Source organism: Heteronotia binoei, chromosome 7 (genome assembly GCF_032191835.1).
Source record: "Heteronotia binoei isolate CCM8104 ecotype False Entrance Well chromosome 7, APGP_CSIRO_Hbin_v1, whole genome shotgun sequence".
Taxonomy (NCBI): domain Eukaryota; kingdom Metazoa; phylum Chordata; class Lepidosauria; order Squamata; family Gekkonidae; genus Heteronotia; species Heteronotia binoei.
The window spans coordinates 129,885,713-129,911,864 of NC_083229.1; positions in this window are offsets into that span (position 1 = coordinate 129,885,713).

Below are 26,152 nucleotides of genomic sequence, written 5' to 3' on the forward strand. Positions count from 1 at the left end.
TTCAGCAGGCATGTCAAAACGAAAGTGGTTCCCTGGAAGTCGAAAGTTTGCAAAACATCACTGTGACAGGCAGTCTCTGCTGCACATATTCCCTTCGATCCTAATTGTAACAGACAACGAAAAATAGTAGCAATTTCATGTGACACAAATGACTACTTCTGGGAGAAATAAGCACAATTACATTTTTTTTTCAGACAGCACACCATCTAAACCCCATTGATGTCATATGTAGATTTTCTTTTACGGGAGACGTTTTTAAATGCCATTCGTCTTCTATAACGTTCATAGTTAAGCTTTAGCATCACAATGGGAAAACAAAGGATAAGAGAATTTTTAACCCTTTCCCCGCCCACTGCCTACTGCCTATTTGTGATCCTTCAAACTAGAAATCTGTCCAGATGAAGGCAATGGATCACATTTATAGTGTACTCTGTTCTCTAAGAGCTCAGGGAACCATTTGTTGGTCTCGCCACCTCCATTTTGTCCTAACAAAAACCCTGGACCAGGGGTGGCCTTCTCCAAGCTAGCCCCCAGTGGCTAGCTTGGAGAAGGCATTTCTCTCTCTTTAAATCACTCCTCCAAACCAAGACAGCCAGTAGTTTAGAGAATGCATTTAAAGTTAAAGTTGCTTTCTTTCCATCTCTCCCTCCCCTCTTCCCCATTTTCCCCTCCCTCCCTCCCTTCCTTCCTTCTCTCAAACATCTGGTGTTCGTGTCTTGTGGCTCTCAAACTTCTGATGTTTATTCCTTGTGGCAATTAGGTTAAGCAAGTTCGGTCACCCTTGCCCTGGACAGTAAGGACTACATTAAAAGATAATGTAAAGTTAACAGCTGGCCTCAGGTCCTCCAGTGAACTCCTTGGACAAGTTGACATTTGACATTGGGGCAGTGATGATTTGCATTCTTGGTGCTTGAGGGGGTGCAGTGGGAGGGCTCTTGGCCCCATTGGTGGACCTCCTGATGGACCTCCTGATGGCCCCTGGGTTTTGACACACAATACTGGACTGGACGGGTCTCTGGTCTGATCCAGCATGGCTTCTCTTATGTTCTTATGAACCCAAATCTTGACAGGGATTCCAGCACATAAACCACAGTGTCACAGTGGCATTCATTATCCAGTTTGGTGTAGTGGTTAAGTAGGAAGACTCTTATCTGGGAGAACCGGGTTTGATTCCTCACTCCTCCACTTGCAGCTGCTGGAAAGGCCTTGGGTCAGTCATCGCTCTCACAAAGGTTGTCCTTGAAAGAGCAGCTTCTGGGAGAGCTCTCGCAGCCCCACCTACCTCACAGGGTGTCTGTTGTGGGGGAAGAAGATAAGGAGATTGCAAGCCGCTCTGAGACGCTTGAGATTCAGAGTGGAGGGTGGGATGTAAATCCAATATCTTCTTCATCATCATCTTCTATAGAATCATAGAGTTGGAAGGGGCCATACGGACCATCTAGTCCAACCCTCTGCTCCATGCAGGATCATCTCCAGCCATGTTTTGAAGGTTGCCAATGAAGAGAAGCTCACCACCTTCCTAGGCAGCTGGTTCCACCTCTGAACTTCTCTGACTGTAAAAAATAATTTCCCTAATATCCAGCCAGTACTTTTCTGCTTGTAATTTGAGTCCATTGCTTTGGGTCCTATTCTTGGCTGCCAAATGGAACAGCTGCTTGCCCTCTTCTAAATGACAGCTTTTCAAATATTTAAAGAGAGCCATCATGTACCCCTCAATCTCCTCTTCTCTGGACTGAACATTTCCAAAGCCCTCAGCCTTTCCTTAGAGAGTTCTTTCTCCAGGAAGGTTTGGAAACATGTATTTGTTCATGGAGTTCTGCAACAATGATCTTATCAAAGATGTAGCTGAACATTTTGTTTCTGTTCTTGCAAAGATATTTTCTTGGGCCTAATCCCCAGAAGGAGCAAGTCATCCCAGGCTTAAAGTTTGAACACCGGTAACCAGAATATAGATATTTGGCAGCAAAATGAAAACCACTTTTTTGTTCAGTTGCAGCACATTGGGGTTAAAGACCATTTATATCACCAATCCATCCCAACGACTTTCATTTCTTCTAAAATGTGATAAAGTGAAATTATCTTCTGAAACCGTCGCAATCATCTCTTCCCTCAGTAATCAAACGGAGGTGCACGGAAGGTGATAGAAATCATCTTTCACCTCCAAGTTGCCAATGTTACAGCAGTGTCACTCGAACGCAGGGTCTGTTCCCCCTAACAGCTGTTTTTGGAAATGCCAGCTATCATTAAAAGTGCTTCTTTTTCACATATGTTTGAGAGCTTATTCTTAGTGGCAAGTGTATCTTCCCGTGCGCACTTTTCAACTTCTGGATTCCTAAACACAGCAATACAGCAAAAGAAAAAGGAAAATATTCTGTCTCAAAAAAACACCTTGTTGTTTTCTGCCCAAACTCCAGTCATATGTCCAGGGAAAGTAAATTAAAGCCAAAAAGATATCTCTCTGTGTGTGTTTGCTTGTTTAAAATGTTCTATCTCCAAAGGTATAACCTTTTGAAAACTCTGTAAAGCATATTCTAAGTATTTCCGTTCATGGTAAGGACAGGGTTGTGAACTGGCCAGAAAAACAAAGAAGCAGACACATAAGCTTGTTCCACACATAAGAACATAAGAGAAGCCATGTTGGATCAGGCCAACGGCCCATCCAGTCCAACACTCTGAGTCACAAACGAGAAACCATGTTGGATCAGGCCAACGGCCTATCCAGTCCAACACGCTGAGTCACATAAGAACATAAGAGAAGCCATGTTGAATCAGGCCAATGGCCCATCCAGTCCAACACTCTGTATCACACAGTGCCCAAATACACACACACACACACACACACACAAAGACTGTGGCTAATAGCCACTGATGGACCTCTGCTCCATATTTTTACCCAATCCCCTCTTGAAGCTGGCTATGCTTGTAGCTGCCACCACCTCCTGTGGCAGTGAATTCCACATGTTAATCACCCTTTGGGTGAAAAAGGACTTCCTTTTATCCGTTCTAACCCAACTGCTCAGCAATTTCATTGAATGCCCACGAGTTCTTGTATTGTGAGAAAGGGAGAAAAGGACTTCTTTCTCTACTTTCTCCATCCCATGCATAATCTTGTAAACCTCTATCATGTCACCCTGCAGTAGACGTTTCTCCAAGCTAAAGAGCCCCAAGCGTTTCAACCTTTCTTCATAGGGAAATCTTTGCTTAGCCCACAGGTGGCCAAACTGTAGCTTAGGAGCCACATTCTGTTCTTTCACACATATTGGCTGATAGCAAATAGGCAATTTGGGGCAGCTGGGAGGCGGCTGAAAGTGGGAAAGCTCAAAAAGAGCCATCCCGGAGCCTCCACACAGTCCCTGGCGAGGCAGCCCCATCCCGTCCGTGAGGCGGCCAGGCACCTCCACACAGGGAGATACCTCAGAAGTCGCTGCTCTGTTTCTTTTAATGGGTTTGAGTGCTCATACACACAAGTGCTCTGACTGGCCTGTAAAGGGGGAAAAAGCTGGAAACAGCTTGGGGTGGCTTGGCACTTCCATAATGCCAAGTCGCCTCGTGTGCGCCCTTCCCCTTCCGGACAGTGAGGAGGCGACTGGCGGCTGACCCAAATATTTGCTACCACTTCCAAAGTGGTAGCTTTTTGAGCCGGGTGGATTGGCCTGGAGGATGGGGTGAGTACAGGGAAGGGGCGGGCAGCTGATGTTGCCATCTGGAAGGTTTTGGGGTCAATTTCAGAGGCATCTCTGAGTCGACCCAAAGTGCTGGTATGTTATCAGCTATTGTGTGGCTCCTGGAAGACAAGGAAGAACTTAATGCAGACTTACTCTCAGGTAAGCATTGGGGTCTCAGTCAGCCTCGGTGCTGACCCATAGGTAGGTAACTATATTTTTTGTGTGTAAAGTAGAGAAGGAGGGGGAAATAGGCAGGCTTGCAAGCTCTTCTCCTCCACCACAGAGGTTGCCTAGAAACCTAGAGTGGGGAAAGAGAGCACAAGAGCTGAAAGAGCCACTGGAAGGAGAGATGGAATTAAAGATGGCTGCACAGCATTTCCCCTTCATTTCATAGCTCTTGTAGGAGCTGTATTTACTGACCTTGGTGTCAAGGCAAAGAGAGATGCAGAATTATGCAAATAGTTGTCAGTGATTTGTGTGGTCCATGTGTGTTTCCTTCTCTCACTGGTGGCAAAAAAAAAAATCACTAACCTTTCCCTATGCTGGTCTTATGGGGAAAGTTATTCCCAGCTTTTTTTTTTGTTTGTTTTAAGTCTAGCATGGTCATGTTATCAAGTGCATAATATGCATTTTATCTTTCTGTGCAAAGAAAATATTAAGGGTTTTAATAAAGGCATGTGTGTAATATTTGTTCAGGTCCTGCTGCTCTCTAATATCTGATGTTTATTTTATGTGGCTCTTACTTAAACAAGCTTGGCCACCTCTGGCTTAGCCTCAACCAGGGCAAGGGCAAAGGGGAAGCCTATCTACTCTGTGTTATAAACATTTACACTGTTCCTATCAAAAACTGTTAAAAGTCTTTCTGTTCCATGTCTGAATCAGTCAAACAAGAAACCTGCTTTGTAACAGTTATGCTTTCGCAGGTCCCAGCTTTCCAGTCACTTTTTACTGTACTACTGAGGGCTGGAGAAAAGGAAAACAAAGAAACAACCAAGCCACACATAACCGCTGAACTAAACCTATTTCTCAGCTGTTTTAATCAAGCCTACTGGGTAGTTCTTTCAAGCCAATGACCCTCTCATAGTGAGCCAAATGAATGCTGGGTTGAGGACTGGAAGACTAGGCAGTCCCCAAACCCTCAACTCTGCTCAAAAAGAGGTTTGTAGGGTGTGAAATTTAAGTCCCTAGCTTCTAACAAGGAGGAGCCCCATGGCACAGAGTGGTCAGCTGCAGTACTGCAGTCCAAGCTCTGCTCATGACCCGAGTTTGATCCCTGCGGAAGCTGGGTTCAGGTAGCCAGATCTAGGTTGACTCGGCCTTCCATCCTTCCAAGGTTGGTAACATGAGCTTGCTGGGGGTAAAGTGTAGATGACTGGGGAAGGCAATGGCAAACCACTCCATAACAAAAAGTCTGCCGAGAAAATGTTGTGATGTGACGTCACCCCATGGGTTGGTAATGACTCAGGGGATTACCTTTACCTTTCCTTTAGTTGTACAGCACCACACAATGTTTTAAATTGTATTTCATTGGTTTTAAATTGTACTGTAGAACTGATCGTTAGCCGCCCTGCATCCACTTGCGGAGAGGGCGGGATAGAAATTGAATGTAATAAATAAATAAATTCTATCAAAGTTCCTAAATCTAAATCTGGAGGCAGGGTGTCGTCACAGAATGGGCTGCCTTCACAGCCCAAAAAAGGGTCTGTATCCTGCATAATACCACTTCCAGGTTTTGTCTGGCATACTATCTCTGACTTGTACATAGAATGCAAAGTAAACAGAAGATAGATGATACAAAGGCATCGTTCACCGGAAGCAGTATATACTCATATTCTGATGTTGGCATCAGACACTATGCAGAACTGCAGATGAGATCCCAGCTGCTCACCGTTCGGAAATTGTCTCAAATTTAAGTGTTCTGGCTTGATATAAGCATTGTATAATCTCAAATGTAAAAGAAAATACTTTTTTTTCCCCAGTTACATAATCCCTTCTATACTTCTGGGTAAAATGTAATTCCATGTGTGCATTCCCTTTTTCCATAGACAGCATGGAACTGCAGCCTTACACATGGCTGATAAAAACTGAGACTGTCCTCTTGCATTCCTGCCACTGTTCTTTCCAAGGAGATAGGCATAATGCAGCAATGTCTTCCTTTAGGACGATTGGCTGGCCCAGTACATATCTGGGCTATGATGGATCTCATCCATTCAGTGTTCAGACGATTAAGACAACATGCAAATTGGAATTGATGGTTTGGTGCCCAAATTTTGTTCCTGCTTTAATGAAGTGGTTATTCATCTGTAAGAAGCCCCGCCCCCCATTTTTTCATAACACAGTGGTATTCCTACTCTCCATCTTGACTTGTCCCTCAAGGAAAATCCTGTCCGTTATGGAGATGCACCCAAAAGATAGCCCTTTGTCTGTGCCATGGTGCCTTCACATGAAGCAACTTATGTACGAAACTCCCCTTAGTACAACCAGTTATGCACCACATTAGTATGTGAATTCTAATTCCATACCATGTCTTTTGTGCTTCCCCTTTGTTTGCAAAGGAGACCTGGTTATCTATCTAATATATCCCACACACAAGGTCAGTTAGTACAATGCACTCTATCACTTCATTCAGATGCCTTTATTTGATTCAGCCTGGAGCGTGGGGAATTTAACTTGCATTGCTTGTCACTGTTGATCTGAGAAGGCTTCCTTGCACTGAATTTTATTTTCCTGCGTGATTTGTCAGAGTTAAGTAGAGAAGATAATTTCAGTTAAGTGTGTGTGTGTGGCTGGATGGATGGATGGATAGATAGATAGATAGATAGATAGATAGATAGATAGATAGATAGATAGATAGATAGATAGATAGATAGATCATCATCTATCATCTTTTCACATCAGTTACTATGTCTGTATTATAGAATCATAGGGTTTTGAGACTTCTGTGCTCACATTAATTAAGCAGTTAAAGAACAATCTGATGTGCTACAGGTAGGAAAATTCTCAGAAATCAGTTTTCTCTGCTAGTTCTTCAGAAGGTCAAAATGGATGTTCCAGTGAGGATTCTGGCCTATATGTTATGAGGAAACCTGGACAAAAGTTCAGGAGGTCTTTCAAAACAGACCCCCTCAGCAGCAAAATTACAAAGTGGTAATTATCTGTCATCAACCTGGAGGGAAAGAAAAGTGCTGAAGTGGTTAATTAGTTTCTGTTTAGTGTAGTGTCTTGAAGATGGGAAGCCTCTGGGTGAAATTCTGCGTATTGGAAACGAAAGAGGCAGAGCTGCCCCCCATATCCACCAGCTGCAAAAATCCAGCTCAACATCTTTCACTGCCAGCAGCCAAAAATTGTTCTGGCTTTGGCCATCATGTATATCTGGTTCCTCAACCAGCCAGTAAAATGAGAGATATCTGAGTTGATTTTATTCCCTCCAGGTGCTGATGATTAAATTGACTTGTTGGCCTCCAGCGTGAGCCTACAGATTAAACAAGAAATAGCAGCTGTGACACTAAAAAAACCCACACACAGCTGTTTTCCCCCACATTTATTTCCTTCCTGTGTTTTGTTACCTTATTAACCCGGAGTTCATGTAAACACAGTTGATGTCTCTCAGCACCCTAATGGGGTGTATGAGAAAGACAAGGCAGCATGGTCTAGCCCAGTCCCACCAGAAGCAAAGCAGGTTTGGTACTTAGGTGGGGCGCTCTTCTGAATTCTCATCTTCCCTACATGTGTATCCATATTGCCTCAGGGGTGAGTCTTTGCCACATGTGTTTTGCTCCCTCTAGTGATCAATTTTATATTACATCACTGTATAGCCAGCACATCTCCCTGCTGATTGAAAAGAAAAAAAAATAAGTAAAGCAATAGGGACACACAGGTCACTTTGTCGAAAAATAGGTGGTGGAGCTCATCCAGGGATTGTTATGCAGCTGCGCCTACTATTCAATGGACAAGGTGGGGGAACCCTCAGAAAGGTTCAAGAGCTGTGCTTTTGCGAGATCCTGCTGAATCCGAGGCCTGGGGATGCACAAGTAACAAAAACAAGAATGTAGAGGAGCCTCCAGAAACCACCAAGGAAAGCTGCGCAGTTGAAGGCAATGGCAAACCATCTCTGATTCTCACGTCTTAAAATTCTCTTGAAGAGGTTGCCAGGCAACTTGATGGCACATATGTATGTATGTATGCATGCATGTAGTGTGCGTGTGTGTGTGTGTGTGTGAAAAACAACCAGATCATAGGGGTCTTTATTTTTACAGGTGATTCTTTAGAGAAGAATAGACCCGAAGCATCTTGGAAGATGAAAGGAATTTTTCTGATGGCAAATAAATTAGTAAAGGTTACCTGAAATCACATTAGCTAAATCATATTGGGTCTTGAAATTATGGACTGTAAATAACTGAATGGTCCAGAAGTGTAGATCAGTGGCAGAGTGGCTGATTTCCATGCCCAAGGGCTCAGGTTCAATCCCCACTGTTTCCATTTGAAAGGATCAGATGGTATATGATCTGAAACATCTCCACTTATTTCTTTAACTCATTTATGCCCTGCCTTTTCCTCAAGGGGGACCCAAAACAGCTTACCTCGTTCTTCTGTCCTCCATTTTTTCCCTTCACAACAACCCTGTGAGGTAGGTTAGGCTCAGACAGCATGACTGGCTCCACGTAAGCCAATGGTCTGACTCAGTATAAACCAGCTTCAAGAGTCGATGGGAACTGGCTTCAATGTTGGGATGTACAAAATGGCAGTGAAATGGACTTAAAAGGAATATTTGTTTATTCGATTTCTGTCCCACTCTCCCCTGCAAGCAAGCTCTGAGCAGGTCACAACAGGTCTTTTCACAGTAAAAATAAATAAATAAATAAAATTGTTAAGCATGTGATTTTCAAAAGAATGAGTCAAGTAGATACAAAACTACGTTTATTGCTAAATCGGTAGGCTCTCCTGGTACAGGACCTTGAGAGTGATGCCAACAATACATTGATACACTTTTTTAAAGGCATACATCAAAGAGTTCTCACAGGAAGGGGTGAGGAATGCCAGCTGGCACATAAACTATCATAAACGTCTACATTCTCACTACGTTATCAGTATCTCACCCTTGCTTTCCCAGATGGTCTACACTCCCATGCAGGAATGTATGTGAAGGTGTCACTCCTTCTCTTCTCTACTAGTTTCCTTTCCTAATTCACTACAAGAGCCATAAATCAGGAAGGGGGGGTGGGGGAAAGAATAACAGAGCCATGTTACCTCGGCCCTCCATGATATTTTACAGACCAGCTTTATGGAGGGCCCTAAAACCACAGATCACCATTACATTCTACCATGCTTGACATACTGCCCACCCTTTAATCAACTTCGGGGTTTCTGAGGGAATGCTTTGTAAAATTTAGCAATTAAATTCGGGGCCGATACATTTTGTTCTGCCACCCATTCATTTTGGCTGGCCGGGAAATGTTTCCACCTGATTAAATAATGCATCACACCATGTTTGATTTTGGTATTTAAAATTTCTTTCACTTCATGATGACTCTGATTCCCAATCTGGATAGGTTGTGGAGTTGGTCGTCGAGGGTGCCAAGGGGTACCACATGGGTCTCAGCGCAGAAGACTGCAATGAAAGACAGGGTGTATTTTACTAAACAGTTTGGGCAATTCCAGCTCTACTGTTACTTTATTGATCACCTGCTTGATCTTAAATGGCCCCAAATACCGGTAGGCCAGCTTCTTGGAGGGTTGATTCAATAGCAATTTTTTTGTTGATACGAACATGGTGTCCCCCACCTTGAAATCCCAAATGGGAATGTGTGATTTATCATACTGTTTATTGTAAGCTTCCTTGGCTGCCTCCAGGTTCTCTTGTATGACCTTCCAGCTTTCCTAGCTTTCTCCACCATTGCTCAAAAGTCATGGGAGTTCCTGATCCCTCTCCTCCTGGCAACAATGGGATAGGCTTGCCTTCGTACCCATTTACTATCTGGCAGGCCTTCATTAAGCTATGAGCACTGTTATTATACCCATACTCAGCAAACGGCAGCAAATCCACCCAGTTGGACTGTTGGTAATTCACGTAACACCGTAAATACTGCTCTAGAAGTGCATTCACTCATTCCATCTGGCCATCTGTCTGGGGGTGGTAGGCCGAACTCAAGCCTTGTTCTATCCCCGCTATCTTGCAAAACTCCTGCCAGAAGTCGGCAACGAATTGCAGGCCGCGGTACACTTTGGGGATCACTTGAACTTCCCCCACTGTTAAGCAGATCTTTTCGCTCCTGGGTGGGGGGTTGGGTCCCCACTCCTTTTTCCACTGATGATGTCGACATTTCACATCAGTGAACTCTATTGTCTGAACCTCCCACCGAATGTCTGGCTAATGCTTTGCTAGCCAGCCCACCCCCAACACTACATCGTATGAGGAAAAGGGGGCTATCACAAAGGTCTTGTGGTTCCAATGATCTTTAATGCCTACTGGGACCAGTTGAGTTTCCAAAATACAGGGCTCCCCCTTCATCACTGACCCGTCCATCTGCTCAAACTGAATGGGGTGGGGTAAGGAGGCTGTGGGAAGCACCAAAGCATCCACCAATTTAGGGGTAATTATGTCCCTTGTGCACCCCGAGTCAATCATGGCCTTCACATGAATAAATTTCCTAAACTTGCAGTTTAGTAAAGTCACTGGAATTTTCTCACCCTGAGTGGTGCCAGTGATTCCGCGAGTGCTGGTTGGCACCATTTAGAGCAGGTCATTCTCATTTCCCGCCGGCTCATCATCCCAAGTCATCTCACTCAGCTCATCAATGATGATGGTCTCTTCCTCCATGATCGAACTCGCTGTCGCGCTGCTCTTTGCCGCATCCTTAGGGCGGCTGCTCGGTTTCTTCGACATCGGGGTGCTTGCCTTTGAGATGGTCAATGCTGGTCTCGGGGGGTTAGGACAGTTGACAGCCAGGTGATTTGGGTCCTCACAACAAAAACACTTGGGGGCTGGTGGGAATTTTCCCACTCCTCCCCCCACCTGGGTCTTCTTTGCTTCTGTCTTCACCCCGGTCTTCTGATCCCGACTTCCCTTACCACTCTGTTGCTGGCGCTGGAGGGCCACTCTCTTCATGTTGGTCTCAACTTCACCCGCTAACTGTATCCACCCTGTTAGGGTAACCGTCCTCGCCTGCTGTAGGGCCCAATCCAGTATGCTCGTGTTCAAACCTCGAGTGAACTGCTCGATTTTCATCATCTCGCTCCATCCCCTCACTTTAGCTGTGTTGGAACGGAACTTGGCCGCATACTCCTGAATTGACTTGGACCCTTGCTGAATGTCCCTCAGAGTGGCCAGCGCGCGGGTCTCTTGCAGAAGGTCTTCATACTGGGTCAGCAGCGCCTGGAGGAAAGTGGCCACGTTGTCCAATTCTGGACGCATTGCCTCGTATAAGCTCATGTACCAGCGCTTAGCCGCCTCCTTCAGTTTCAACCCAAGGTAGTTGACCTGGCTGAATTCATCAGGGAAGGTGTTTCCCCAATAGTGCATGTACCTGTTGGCTAGAATGGTGAAGTATTCCACCTCCTCCGGGTACCCATCAAAGGTGGTGTCCAGCTCTCTTCCTCGGAGCCCCTCTTAGGGAAGGGGTGCCCTCGCTGGTTGTGCCCTGGGTGGGATTGCCGAGGGTCTAGCCGCAGGTGGCTGCGGGATTCCCCTTGGGTCTTCAGGTCTCAAGATGCGATCAACCTGCTTCTTAAACTCTCTGGCCATGAGAGAGGCCGTTGCTTGCATCTCATCCCGCAGCCCCTTGGTGACCTCTTCGACCTCCTTTCTCACCATTAGGCGAAACTCCCGGACCCCATCTTCCTCTTCACCGGGGCCCAACGGCTCTTGGGATCCTTCTCCCTCCATCTCTAGCAGGGGTGCTTCTCCCTCCGCTGTGGTGGTAGCGGCGGCCCTGCATTCCTCCCTTGGCTCGCACTCCTCATCCGCTCCCATCGCCATTCTCACCTGTCTCACCTGGTCAGAATAGCCTCTTGACGTGGTTGCGCCACGTCCATCATTGTTGTGGACGTGCGCAGATGCCACTGACGAGGAGTGACCGAGAGTTGTTGGATGTGGAGGGGGGAGCCTCTTCCCCCGACTCTCCTGGCATCTAGCATGTGCCATGATGGTGTCAGTGCTCTCGCCTCTTCCTCAGGTTCTAGAAGTTCACTGCTCTCTGGAATCTTTTCAGCCATCGGGTTACAAAGTTGCCAGGGCCAGTAAACTTCTTCCAGGATCACATTCAAAATGTCAAGCATGCGATTTTCAAAAGAACGAGTCAAGTGGTTGCAAAACTACATTTATTGCTAAATCGGTATGCTCTCCTGATACAGGACCTTGAGAGTGATGCCAACAATACATTGATAAACTTCTTTTAAGGCATACATCAAAGAGTTCTCACAAGAAGGGGTGAGGAAAGCCAGCCAGTGCATAAACTATCATAAAAGTCTACGTTCTCACTACGTTATCAGTATCTCGTCCTTGCTTTCCCAGATGGTCTACACTTCCATGCAGGAATGTATGTGAAGGTGTCACTCCTTCTCTTCTCTACTAGTTTCCTTTCCTAATTCACTACAAGAGCCATAAAGCAGAAAGTGGGGGGGGGGGGGAGAATAACAGAGTCATGTTACCTCGGCCCTCCATGATGTTTTACAGACCAGCTTTATGGAGGCCCCTAAACCATAGATCACCATTACATTCTACCATGCTTGACAAAAATATACAACTTAAATATTGTTTTTACTGTGAAATGACCTGTCATGATCCACCCTGAGCACACTTGCAGGGAAGGGTGTGATAGAAACTGAATAAGATAAATATTTGTTTCACTTTTTATCTATTCACCAACAGTAAATTCCTCATCAGTTCGGGTTAGATACGACCCATTTCTTCAAGAAGTTTAGGACACAGAGGCGAGGAATGGAAACCAGAGAGGCCTCCATGCTCCCCAGGAACGCAGATGTTCAACTGTTTAAGTCAGTCTCAACTTTAGTGTGTGCCAATTAGCACTAATTTGTTCAATTAGCAGTCATTATCTTAAAACAATTATGCATTGTTGAAGCAACTGAATGCTCCCTTAGTGCCATTATTTGGGCTAAAGCTGGTCACTAAACTTAGCTTGTTCATTTAAAATCCCAAAGGGTATTGCTGAGTTGGAAGAATCAAATCAAAACTTTAAAATTACCTATTCCTTAAAAAAAGCCACACACCCAAATCTTGTTCCCTCATTTCTATTTTACCACCACTCATGTGTTCCAATGGCATGGTTCGTACATGGTTCAGTGCCTTGGAGACTTGATTTGGGTGGAAAGGTGGCATTTAAATGTCTCTAATACATTTTTAACATATGAAGCTACCTTCTACTGAATCAGACCCTCGGTCCATCGAAGTCAGTATTGTCTTCTCAGACTGGCAGCGGCTCTTCAGGGTCTCCAGCTGAGGTTTTTCACACCTATTTACCTGGACTCTTTTTAGTTGGAGATGCTGGGGATTGAACCTGGGACCTTCTGCTTACCAAGCAGATGCTCTACCACTGAGCCACTGACCCTCCTCACTGTCCCTCCCCATTATAAATAAGCCTATGCTGTGTTCCTCTGATCTCTAAACTGGTGGCTGAGTCCAGCTTGGAAATTAAGAATAATTATTATTATATGGCAATGTGTGTAGCATTAAAGAATTTCAATAGCCACATAAATACAGGAATGGGCAATCCAGAGTGCTGCTTTCTGGAACTCTTGTACTCCTGGGGTACACCAGTTGTAGAAGAAGATTTTTATGTATGGATAAAACTCCTACCTGCTGTATTTGCATGATTATAGAGAAGACCATTTATTATTAAAATAAAACCATGCAGAATTTTTTTTTTTTAAAAAAATGAAGGAATGGTTTACAGCTGGAGTCCTTTTTCAGCTCATATAAATAAGACATTTGAACTTTAACTCTTTCATGGCAAGACAGTTATATCATTGAAGAGTTACAAATGGTTGACACTCATCCAAATACAGAGGGAGCTAGAAAGGAAGAAACATCATCCATTTGTTAGAGTTGGTTTTTTTAAAAAATTCTCTTTTACATCTAGGGACTACCAGCATAAGAACATAAGAACAGCCCTGCTGGATCTGACCAATAGCCCATCTGTAGTGAAGTACAATAATAAGAAATGATGCTCTGATTTGCAACACTCTTCTCACCTTCTGACTGATTGCCGTTCTCTGAAGTGCTACTAGACTCAACTCTTGCCCTTCTACAGCAGACAAACATGGCTGCCCACCTAAAATAACTGTACACAAGCTTCCCTTTCTCTTTTATGGGTATACCCTATATCATAATGCATTCCTGCTCATGTGAGTTCACAGAGGACCAGCCGGGGAAAGGATAGGATGAAAGAGGGCTTCACTGAACTCTTTGACAATCCTTGTCCAAATGGACATGACTGCTCAAGGATTTTGGTATGACTGCGACTGGCTACGGCTTTGTGGTAAAAACATGCTCTGTATGCTGAAGGACTGACATTCAGTCCTAAGGATCTCAAGTAATAATAATACAAGTAATAATGATACAAGAGGAGCCATGCTGGATCAGGCCAATAACTCATCCAGTCTAACACTCTGCGTCACAGAGTACCCCAAACCTGGGTTGGCCATCAAGAGGTCTACCACAGGGCCAGAACTCCAGAAGCCCTCCCACTGTTGCCCCTCCCAAACAGAATACAGAGCATCACTCCTCCAGATATAAGGACATAAGAGAAGCCATGTTGGATCACTTTGTCACACAGTCTCTCTCTCGGCTTGGCTTCTTGAACGAAGATTTAAGAAGGGTGCAATAGTCCACGTCTGCTGCAGGCTCGCTGGTGGCTGACAAGACCAATGTGGGACAGGCAGGTCCGGCCACAGTGGCTGCAGGGAAAAGTCTGATTTAGGGTTGGTGCTGTAGCAGTGTGATTCTTCCTCAATCTCCTTTTGTCCTCAAGACAAGCTATGCGTGCGTTCTCAAAAGAAGAGACAGCCTGGTGGATGGTGTGCCTCCATGCTTTGCGATTTGAGGCTAGGTCAGACCACTGGTGATGGTTGATGCGACAGGTGCCAAGGGATTTCTTCAAGGAGTCCTTGTACCTCTTCTTTGGTGCCCCTCTATTTCGATGGCCGGTGGAGAGTTCGCCATACAGGGCAATCTTGGGAAGGCGGTGGTTTTCCATCCTAGAAATATGCCCTGCCCAGCGCAGCTGCGTCTTCAACAGCAGTGCCTCGATGCTGGTAACCTCCGCCCGCTTGAGAACTTCAGTGTTGGTCACAAAGTCACTCCAGTGGATGTTGAGGATGGTGCGAAGGCAGCGCTGATGAAAGCGCTCAAGGAGTCGCAGGTGATGACGGTATAAAACCCACAATTCGGAGCCGTAGATGAGGGTTGTCATCACAACCGCTTTGTAAACATTGATCTTTGTGCCTTTTTTCAGATGCTTGTTGCTTCACACTCTTTTGTGCAGTCGGCCAAATGCACGGTTTGCCTTTGCCAGCCTGCTGTCAATCTCCTTGTCGATCTTAGCATCTGAGGAGATGATGCACCCCGGGTAGCTGAACTGCTGGACTGTCTTCAGAACTGATTCACCCACAGTGATGCAGGGAGGGTGATAATCTTCCTGGGGTGCAGGCTGGTGGAGAACTTCTGTCTTCTTCAGACTAACTTCTAGGCCGAATAGCTTGGCAGCCTCTGCAAAGCAGGACGTCATATGCTGCAGAGCTGATACCGAGTGGGAGACGAGTGCAGCATCATCAGCAAACAGTAGCTCTCGGATGAGTTTTTCCATTGTCTTGGAGTGGGCCTTTAGTCGCCTCAGGTTGAACAGGCTGCCATCGGTGCGGTAGCGGATGTAGACACCATCGTCATCATCTAGATCTACTGCGGCTCTTTGAAGCATCATGCTAAAGAAGATCGTAAAGAGAGTTGGCGCGAGAACGCAGCCTTGCTTTACACCTGTGCCTATTGGGAAGGGCTCCGAGAGGTCGTTGCAGTGTCTGACTTGGCCTCGCTGGTCTTCGTGTAGCTGGATGATCATGATGAGGAACCTTGGGGGACATCCTAAACGTTCCAAGATTTGCCACAGGCCTTTCCTGCTAACGGTATCGAAAGCTTTGGTAAGGTCAACAAAAGTCACATACAGACCCTTGTTCTGTTCCCTGCATTTCTCTTGGAGCTGCCTGAGAACAAATACCATGTCGGTGGTGCTCCTGTTAGCTCTGAAGCCGCACTGGCTCTCCCAAGTGCCATCACAGGGGCAGAACTCCCGAAGCCCTCTCACTGTTGCCCCCCCCCCCCAAAAAACACCAAGAAGACAGAGCATCACTGTCCCAGACAGATTGTTCCCTCTAGACCTTGTGTCTAATGGCCACTCACGGACCTCTGCTCCACATGTTTCTCCAAGGGAAAAGTTCTCTTCAATCTAAGGTCCTGGAAAGCTGTAGCCAGTTACAGGAAACAATACTGAACCTACATAAGCCAGCTCATGATAAGGCAGCTTTCTATATCCGTATGTTCACTTTCATGATGGGATTCACAGTTTCATAATATAATCACAATACAATCATAGAGAAGACTTAAAAAAAAACCTTAAAGGGATATTTTAAAAATATTTGCCAGCATTGCAGGACTTGATCAATATTTAACTTTTAAGATGATCAAAAGGTCCCCCCCCTGCCCCCACCAGCCAAACAATGAATCTTAAAAGGGATTCTGTTCAGCTCGTGTTGCATGACAACTCACAATAATAAATGCCTCCAGTTATCCTGACCTAATGCGAACATAATGCTAAGTCCCACTGAAGCATGATCCCGGTAATATATTTTCTTCTGTAAACACTGATGAATTAGATTTATGGTGGAAATGGGAAATTATATTAATCCGTCTTGTGCCTTATGGCAACACAAATCAGCTAGCATCCTCATTTATATTGTTGCAAATATCTCATTAATCGAGTGCCAACCTGAACTTTATTCCGTGTAGTACATAAGATCAGTGAAGAAGATAAAATATGCATAAAGGAAGAAACAAATTATAGTTTTGACACTTATTAAGTGATCTCCTTGTTTCCTTTCTGCCATGGCAAGTTATCACGAAGGCAGTAACACTTTCATTATACTTTGAAATGGGCCTCTCAGTAAAGCACTTGGCTAGATAATGTGTACAAGTAAAATAAATGGTGCTTGTCTAATGATTCACTCCTAATAAATTACTAGGTAATCTTAGAGGCAAATCAGTCAATTAATATTAGTGTAAGCATCATTAATTGATTGCATTGTGTTTTTTAGATTCACTCTAATTCTATAGAATAATTTGGACAAATTCATTTTTGAGCAATATACAGTAATTATAACTGTCAACAAATTAAAGAATACCGAGTTGATTGGTCATCTTTGAACAGATTACTTAATTTACAGTCACCCAAACATCAGTTTAGGTGTGTTTTCAAGCTATGGAAGATCATGCATGGTAATTTATAATTACTAATGTGCAGAACGCTCAAGGAAGAATTAGCAGGTTTTATTTTGTCTCTTTTAAAAAATGTATTAGAAGTTTGCAGGTTGAACCTTCATATTTGTTTCAGATTTTGGCTTAGAGGAAACTAGCCCCCCCCCATGAGGACTTGGGGGGGGGGCTCATCCATCCCAGTTGGTCATCTTTCCCAACCTATCTCCAATTCCCCTCCTTCCTTGCCTGCGTTGGTCCCTACAGTTTTGCTGGGGGGGGGGGTTGTCCCTTCCTTTCATATAATTTATCTGTATAATCCCCCCATCTTCTGCTTTCCATTCTGCCAATCTTCCCTCCTCTCTTGCAGCTTTTCTGTTTTTTCTTGCTTTAATGACTCTCTCCACTTCCTCAGTCCCCCTTTTGCTCCATTTTTAATTTCCTTCCTCCCATCTAAGTCTATTTTTTACAATTTAAGATTTTCATGCAAACCTACCCTCCCCCCCCCAGTAGAAAGCTGTTCTTCATCTGTATATGGCCTTGATCTATGGATTTAGTGATTAGCCATGTTCAGAATTACAGTCCTCTGAGAATCTTTTCTAGTCTTGCCTCCTGCTGTTTTCCCTCAAAATTCCTTTGGTAGTTCACCTGATAACTTCCTAATTTGAGTCACATTTTGTCTTAAAGTGATGTTTTTGTGACAACTCATTCAACTTAAGAAACAAAAGTGGCAATAATTTCCTCGTTTGACATTGGAATATCACATAAAACCAGAAGCCAAGCAGCCTGCTCAGAGTGAACTTCACTAACTGGTCAGAAGTCCAAAACTTCCTGCTCTTTTATCTGTTCCATTCACTTTGAATTTTTATCCCTGAAGACCTGAGAACCATGCAGGTATTATGGAATGTAAGACAACTCCCTTTGTGGATGGGAATAACTGGGAGGCAAAGGATCCCCATGGCACAAAATTCACTGATGGGCGGATCTTCCATTGCATACAAATAAAGCCAGAACAGCATCAACTCATTTTGAGAGGAAAGACCCAAAGTAAAATAGAACTTAGCAGGAACTCAGCCTCCTAGTTCTTCAGGGGAAATTATAGCACACAAATGGCATTTTTAATTTGTAGGGGGCTACACTATGCCCCAGCAGTTCCAGTTCTCTGATACTGTATGCTTCTAAATGGAACAGCAAACTAAACTGTATTTTAATAACCTTTTTATAAAAAATTAAAAAAGGAAGAAGCCATGTTAGACTTGTTATTACTGTTGCAAATAGACAAGACAGTGGATTCCATTTTCGAGTATGCCCAGAAACACTTTGCAGGGTTAACAGTTTCTAAAGGGGCTCTTAATTTTGTGTACATCTCTGCCAAATTATAACAATCTGCATTCTGCTTAAAGTTTAATTTTAAAAATAATTGCCTCTTATTAAAATCTCCCCCATTACATTATTGCTGGTCATGCAGAAAATTACTTTACTGCAGGAAACAAAAACCATCCAATATAATCACTTCTTTTCCTATAGAAGGGTAGATAATTGGATTAATCGCAAGACCAAGTCTTGGAAGTAAAGTGCATTGTTTGCTAAACTGAACTGTGGGCTGTCACTTAGCAAAAATCAAGGCTACAGCTTTAGCCAAAGGTTGGCTAGCCTCAGCAACTGATAAAAGGTGTTTTCGCATTAACAATTCCCTACTGGTTTGCCACTGTTGAAAATGTTCTAGCTCTGGTAGATTTTATAGGACATAGTTAAGAGTGCAAATTAATTCTAAGTGACCTCAGAGAAACAGCAATTAAATTATTGTGATGGAGTTACACATATGGAGCCTGATGTCCTAAAAGAAGGTGTGGTGGGCAGTTGTGCTGGGGTAGGAAGGTCTGGAACAGACAAGATGGATCCATGCAAGCTGGCTGAGCTAGGTGCAGAGTTCCATCAAAATAAGGGCTTTTCTGCATTCTTACTTTCCTTCCTTGTGCATTCCTGTATCTTTATGGGGGGGGGGGGGTTTCCCCAGTTCTGCATGTGTTTTGCTCACTCTAGTGGTTGAATTGATATTACATCGGTTTATGACTGGCATAAAAACTTGCTGTTTAAATCTACAGAGAGTCATATCAGACATAAAGCAATGTAATATTGAACCAACATTGTAATATCTGAAGGAGCAAAACACATGTGCAACAAACCACCTCCCCCTCCCCCTCAAGCAACAGGAACACACAAGCAAGGAAAATGAGAACGTGGAAAATCCCAAATAGGCATGACTCTTCCAGCAGTTTTCCAACTTTGTTTTTATTACATCCAATTATATAGCACTGGTTTCTTCATGTGCATGTTGAGGTTTCACCTCACCCTCCCTGCTTTCCAACCGAGTTCCATGGAATTCCCTTCACTCCTGCACTGCCTCCCAGATTCTTTGCTCCATGTGCTTAAGTGCTTGTCCCAATAATTGACCACTCTCCCCTTCCCCACGTGCTGATGGGCCATCTCTTCATTCATGGGTGGAAGGGTTACTTAAAAGTGAGGGTGTATTACCCACCTGATCAAGCCCTTGAGGCTGATCTTGAGATGGAGAAGGAAAAAAGGGAGGTGACTAAAGCACAAAATGTTATCATACTGGGAGACTTCAACTACCCTCATATTGGCTGGGTAAACATGTGCTTGAGTCATACTGCGGAAATGAGATTCCTAGACATCATAAAATTCGGTCACAGAGCCAATCAGACAGGTAGTGATCTTGAACGTAGAGATTTTGAGGAGCAGGTTGCTAAAAGCATCAAGACAAACAGTAAACATTTCTGTAAATATACTCCGACTAGGAAAGAAGCCAGAAAAGTAGTTGGGCCTTTGGATAACCAAAGAATAAAGGGATTGGCTAAAGGAAGATAGGGTGATGGCAGAGAAACTCTAGACATTTTTTCTTCTGTTTTCTTCTGTCAGAAATCTGGGGTATTGTCAGGATCAGCCAGGTATCAGTCAAACAAACTTCTCTGATGAAACCATAGATAAAGTTTATTACTATTGAAATGTCAGCACTAACCTATGCATGACCAGCATTGCTAGGAATGGGTACTATGGTTACAGTGGGGTAGCTATAGGGCAGTTGTGCAGGTAAATTCTGGCACCCATTCCTCCTGCCTCCAAAACATTCAGATCTCCAAGACATCCCACTGCTTTCATTTGTTCAGTCCAAGGTCACAATAGTTAGGAAGGTATTCTACTCCTCTAAAAATCTACCCCTCTGGATTCCCAGGGAATTGTTTGTGAAATGCTCTGATAAGTTTGAAGAAGAAGAAGATATTGGATTTATATCCCGCCCTCCACTCCGAAGAGTCTCAGAGCGGCTCACAATCTCCTTTACCTTCCTCCCCCACAACAGACACCCTGTGAGGTGGGTGGGGCTGGAGAGGGCTCTCACAGCAGCTGCCCTTTCAAGGACAACCTCTGCCAGAGCTATGGCTGGCCCAAGGCCATGCTAGCAGGTGCAAATGGAGGAGTGGGGAATCAAACCCGGTTCTCCCAGATAAGAGTCCACACACTTAACCACTACACCAAACTGGGGGCTAGTACATGTTCAGATTTGACCCATTCATTGTGGCCTGCTAAAAAAATGTGTTCATTTAACCAAGTAGTTCAGTACCCCTCCCTCTTTAACTTTGAGTCTAGGATTTGTTTCACTTCATAGTGAGTTTGGCCACCAATCATCAAGGGTGGCGAGGTCAGGGGTTGGGGTTGCCAGACATCAGGTCCAGGGTCTCATTTCAGCAAACAGAAAGATTGGGTGAATGTGTTTAAGATTCTTCGGTAAATCCATTTCCATGTTGATGTCATTTATCAGGCACAACACTTTAAACAGTCCTAAATATTTCCTTCCCAACTTTTTGCGAGGCTAGATCCCCCTCAAGTTCTTGGTAAATATATACACCAAGTCCCCCACTTTAAGGTACTGGGGGGAGCTCTTTTTATCGACTTGAATTTTGTAGTCCTCTTTTGCTTTTTCTAGTGTGGCATTGATTGTGTCCCATTGAGCTGCCAACTTGAAAACTTGACAAACTTGAGCTGCCATTCTTGAAAATCTCTGGCTTTAGGAGGGATCCCTCCTGGGAGTCCTGGGAGGGCTTGCCTTTGTAGCCTTGTATTATCTGAAAGGGAGACACTCTTGTGGAACTGTGGAGGTCATTATTAAAACAATACTCTGCAAAGGGGAGCAGATCCACCCAGTTATTCACCCAAATGAAACAAACAAACAAAGCCCTTCACCCACTGGTGGAAAACAGTAACAGAAGGGACAGGCCAATCTCCTTGGGGGAGAGAGTTCTAGGGTTTTGGTCCCACTACTGAGTAGTCCCTCTAGTAAGTTGCCAGCCATCTGCTCTCAGAAGGCAAGGGCACCCAAAGCAGGCCGTCTGAAGAAGGTATCCTTCAGATGTATTGGTCCCCAACCAAGGGCTTTAACTGTCAGCATCTGCACCAGCCTGGGAACAAACTGGGAGCCAGTGTTGATGGAACAAGATTGGTGAGATATGGTCCCTGCGACCCACTCCAGTCAACACCCTGGCTGCAGCATTCTGTATCAATCCAAGTTTCCAAACACTTTTCAAGGGCGGTCCCATGTGCAGCACATTGCAGTGATCTAATCCAATGAACTGATACGAATCATGCTGTGCTCTCGTTTCTGCATGTGCCGTGAATCCGCTTTATTTTACAGCATCTTCACCATGAACCATGAGAAATGCAGTTCCCAGTATCCCTATTAAGTTGGGGTGCCACTTTCAGAAGATTCAGCAAAACGCATGAATCCATAAAAGTACTTTCATCTCTCCAGCGTGCTTGGCATTGAGAAGTTTTGGGTAAGCTGCCATGTATTTCCCAATTTAAAATGAACTGCCTCAAGCCGTTGATCATCAAAACTTGGTTTTTCTAGACATGCGTATATGTGATTTGATGGATCAGCTCTGATTAACGGTGGCCAGGTATTTCATATAATAGCTAGAATTGATTTTCCTTGATTAATTTTGCTTACAAGAAGAATTTGATCACTTTTTATCTGTTGCTCTTGCAGGTAGAAGAGTATTAAAACAGTCTGGAGGTACAAGATTAATTCTAGCCCAATAAAATGCCATAGTTCCCATTTTGAAAATGGTCTTATTACAGAGGTAAACAAAAAATAGAGGTAAGCAAGAGATGCAGTTCCTAGAGAAAAAAATTATTTGGTGAATATATACAACTGTAAAGACTTATTTAGAAGAGAAGAAGAGATTGGACTTATACCCCACCCTTTGCTAGCCATTGGAGTCTCAGAGTGGCTTACAAATCTCCTTCCCCTCCCCACAACAGACGTCCTGTGAGGTAGGTGGGGCGGAGAGAGCTCTGACAGAAACTGCTCTTGAGAGAACAGCTCTGAGAGAACTTGTGTCTAACCCAAGGTCACACCAGCAAGTGTATGTGGAGGAATGGGGAATCAAACCCGGTTCTCCCAGATAAGAGTCCACACACAACCACTACATCAAACTGGCTCTCAGTTAGTTCAGGGATCTCCAATCTTACAGAATCTGTGAGAATGCCTGAAATGCTGAGATAGTGTTGTGGTCCCCAGCATTCTGTATCATTCTGTGGTTTAGCCTGGAGAGGAGGCGGCTGAGAGGTGATATGATCCCCATCTTCAAGTACTTGAAGGGCTGTCATAGAGAGAATGGTTGTTTTCTGTGGCCCCAGAAGGTAGGACCAGAATTAATGGGTTGAAATTAAATCAAAAGAGTTTCCAGCTCAACATTAGGAAGAACTTCCTGACAGATAGAGTGATTCCTCAGTGGAACAGGCTTCCTCGGGAGGTGGTGGGCTCTCCTTCCTTGGAGGTTTTTAAACAGAGGCTAGATGGCCATCTGACAACAATGAAGATCCTGTGAATTTAGGGGGAGGTGTTTGTGAGTTTCCTGCATTGTGCAGAGGGTTGGACCAGATGACCCTGGAGGTCCCTTCCAACTCTATGATTCTATGAAATCATATAGACACCTAAATGACTTATTGAAAGACATAATATGTGCACATCTACACTCAGGAAGGTACAGTGAATTATTGGGATGTGGAATGCAACACTCAGTGCAGGAAAACAATGGGACCAGGATGGAATGACATAAGTCACATTCTTCCAACCCAGCTTTTAAACACAGAAAACAAACAAAAGCAGTGCTCTCTCTCTCTCTCGTGCGCAATGTGGGGAGCATTGTATCAATATCTAGATATGTACAAGTTTCTCAACATTGTTTCCGGCAAAAGAATGCCTTTACAGGCCATGCAGACAATACTACCGCACTGTGTCTATTACCTAGACATAACAACCACTACCACTAAAGATAATTCATGATGAGGCGACTCGACTGGAATAAAAGAAATCACTATGAATATACTGCTGGGCGACACTCAGAGTTATTTCTTCAAGATTTAACTACCAGTCAGTCGAACAGAATGCTGCAAGAGCAGAACTCAATTACATTCTTGCTCTACAATTTATCCAGCCAGTGTCATCATGCATGTGAAATTGCTCTTCCTTTAATATGCTGTCTTTGTGTACAGCAGCAAAGGCATTCGCTCTCTTATAATGCCAAGACAGAGCTTTAAAAAGAAATGAAATAAATAAAAACCGCTATTATCTGCAAGTTAATCTTTGAAGAAGGAACCAACTTTTGTTCGGGAGCTGGCTTGTGCCCATCCCTATAGTAAAGGTGAAGGTACGTAATCCTCTGTGCAAGCCCCAGTCGTTTCCGATTCTGAGGTGACATCGCTTTCAAGATGTTTTCATGGCAGACTTTTTACGGGGTGGTTTGCCATTGCCTTCCCCAGTCATCTACACTTTCCCCCCCAGCAAGCGGGGTACTCCTTTTACCGACTCCGGAAGGATGGACGCCTGAGTCAACCTTGAGCCGGCTACCTGAACCCAGCTTCCACCGGGATCGAACTCAGGTCAAGAGCAGAGAGCTCAGACTGCAGTACTGCAGCTTTACCACTCTGCACCACAGGGCTTTGAATATCACCTATTATTTGAGACTTTAATGGGAGATGCTGAGGGTTGACCTTCTGCATGCCTACCAGATGCTCAAGTACTAAACCATGGTTCCGGATTCTTCTAGCTGTATATTCTCTGCAGAAGCAGCAGTGTTAGAGGGTAGAGTTGCCAAGTTCCATTCCACGTCCAACACAAGGTGCTCCATCATATTGAGTTACGCACTGAATGTATGGTATTCTCCAGAGTCTGCAGATTCTGCTGGTATACATCCCATCTCACCATCTAACGTAATTCCTACCAGAACCAACAAATCTGTGATTGTCAGAAGTAGTGTTGAAATGTCCTGGGCTTATGGTAGTAGCTCTACTCATGTTCTGAAGGAAGATTTCAGAACTCATGCTGGTGGCCCATTGTTTGAGTTCCTGATATGTAACATGTCTGTTAAACTGTGGAGAGAGGTCATCCAGGCATCTGAGGTCCTGACAATATTCTACTCTACTACTTATGAATGTCAGCTCCACATACAGCACAAACCGTAGAAGCCATAGAAATGTATCTTGGTGTATATTGGAAGCCTAGATTCAATTATGGGCTGGATGAAATGAGGAAAATAAAAGGAAAGGGAAGAAACTGAACCTAGATGAGACAGAATTTATGATGAGAGGCCAACTGAGCCAGGGAACTGCTTATCTACTAGACTTGGATCTCTTCTTTTCATGGGAAAATTAGCATTTGTGGACCATACATAGAGCTATTTTGGAGCGGATTCTCCACCTAATGTATACAAAGTCCAATTTCAGGAAGAAGAGTCCAGATTTAAAATAGTTAAAATATTTACTTAGAAAAATATGTGTAAAATACAATCACACTTAAAGCATTCAAAAATACACACAACCAAGAGGCTAGGAAAATTAGGAATGAGGAATAGAGACTTTCAGAGATTGTTAAGAGATGATGTTTACCTGCCCAGATGTGCAGACATCCGTGTAGAGAAAAATGGAGATGGGGATGTACACAACCATCATAACACATCAAAGAGGCCCAATTACTCAGAGTAATGGGGGTACCATTTATCTTGGCGCCTGCAGATTACACGAAGGGGCACAGTTTGCTCTCATGTTTTATAAATTTGGATTTGGATTTATATCCCACTCTATACTCTGAATCTCAGAATCCCAGAGTGGCCACAATCTCCTTTACCTTCCCCCCCACACACACACAACAGACATCCTGTGAAAGAGGTGAGACTGAGAGAGCTCTTACAGAAGCTGCCCTTTCAAGGACAACTCCTACAAGAGCTATGGCTGACCCAAGGCCATTCCAGCAGCTGCAAGTGGAGCAGTGGGGAATCAAACCCGGTTCTCCCAGGTAAGAGTCCACACACTTAACCACTGCACCAAATTGGCTCTCGTATTTGATGGGGTGGTACTACCTCCTGGAATATGATCAACTATCATTTCCTGGTTTTTCTTTTCTTGGTTACCCTGAATGGATTTCTGGTTTGAGTCAAAAGATGAGAATTGGTTCCTGATGGGTGTCAGGAAGGCCCTAATGAATTAACGTTCGAGATCTATTGTACCTCTGCGCTCTGGGGAGGAGGCAGGAAGGAAAGGGGGCATGTGCAATGAGTTTGCACATTTGCATAGGGGAACATGAAAGGTGCCAGGAGTGTTGAGGACAAGAGAGGATTAGGCAGATGTTGCCAGACACCTTTAGAAGTGAAGATACTCACCTGGTAGAACCCACCGTCATGAACATTCCATTACAGGGTGAAGGGGTAAAGCAACTGGAACCAGCCTCGAGGAAGCTGTTTTGCAACCTTAGCCAGAAATCCTGTTGTGGTTTATTTAGTTCTTGAAAGAAAGTTTTAGCTAGAGTGATAGGAATAGTTTGAAAGAGAAATAGTAAAAAAGATAAATAAAAAGATAAATAAATAATTCACATTTTAATTGTTGCAATTCTTTCCATCAAGGATATATCCAAATCTTTCCAAGTTTCAAGATCCTTTTT